Here is a 1,425-nt window from a genome sequence, read left to right as displayed (position 1 = left end):
CAAAATAAGAATTACCTGACTCAGGTGCTTTCATATGTTGAGACATCTTTTTGTTCTACTTCATCACCTTTAAAAAAACAAAACACCTGAATTATTAACTCTAACTTACATAAGTCATGTAAACTATTAGTAAAGTCTTATAAGTAAAATAAGGAATTACTCCCACCCCCCCATCAGACTCCTGACACCATTTTCTTTCTGTAAAAAAGAAAAATAAATAAAACATGACCACTACAGACAATGAAATGGTTAGACTCAATACTTGCATGGGCATGTGTACTTTCAGGCCACTGATAATCTTCATCACCAAATGTAATCTTCAGCAGAGTTTCCACATCACAGCTTTACCAAGATGTACTTAACATATCATACAATTACTCCTTTAAAATGTAACGCTGCCCTGGCCAGTGTGGTTAAATGGTTAGAGCGCCTGCCCAGCACCGAAGGGTCTGGGTTCAACTCCCACTCAAAGGCACCTATCTAGGTTGCGGGTTTGATCCCAGCCCTGGTGGTCCGGGAGCAACCAGTGGATGTGTTTTTCCTCACTCTCTCCTCCCTCCCTTCCACCCTAAAAATCAATGGAAAAAATATCCTCGGGTGAGGATTAAAAAATAATAATAAATAACCCTAGCTGGTTTGGCTCAGTGGATAGAGCGTCAGCCTGTGGACTGAAGGGTCTGGGGTTCGATTCCAGTCAAAGACACGTAGCTTGGTTGCAGGTTTCCTGGCCGCAGGAGGCAACCAATGGAGGTGTCTCTCTCACATCCATGTTTCTTTGTCTCTCCCTCTCCCTTCCACTCTTTCTAAAAATTAGTGAAAAGCCCAACAGTTGTGACTCATTGATTGAGCCTCAACCAATGAACCAGGAGGTCACAGTTGGATTCCCAGTCAGGGCACATGCCCTGGTTGCAGGCTCCATCCCCAGTGGGTGGGTGGGGCGGGGACGACGGGGTACAGGGAGGCAGCCAATCAATCATTCTCATCACTAATGTTTTTCTCCCTATCTCTCCCTTCCTCTCTGAAATCAATAAAAAATATATATATTTTAAATATATTTTATTGACTCTTTACAGAGAGGAAGGGAGAGGGATAGAGAGTTAGAAACATCGATGAGAGAGAAACATTGATCAGCTGCCTCCTACACACTCCCAACTGGGGATGTGCCCTTGACCAGAATCGAACCTGGGACCTTTGAGTCCGCAGGCTGACGCTCTATCCACTGAGCCAAACCGGTTAGGGCTCAAATATATATTTTTTAAAATAAATGAAAATTCAATGGAAAAATATCCTTGGGTGAGGATTAATAAAAAATTTAAATTAAAATAATAATACAGTAAAATAAAATGTAACATTAAATGGTTTTCAGTACATGCAGATCTGTGGAACCTACACAATTTTACAATATTTTCATCCACAAAAGTAAAC

Source organism: Myotis lucifugus, unplaced genomic scaffold, assembly GCF_000147115.1.
Source record: "Myotis lucifugus unplaced genomic scaffold, Myoluc2.0 scaffold_554, whole genome shotgun sequence".
In the NCBI taxonomy this organism is placed as follows: domain Eukaryota; kingdom Metazoa; phylum Chordata; class Mammalia; order Chiroptera; family Vespertilionidae; genus Myotis; species Myotis lucifugus.
The sequence above is the reverse complement of the archived record's forward strand: the minus strand, read 5'-3'. Positions refer to the sequence as shown.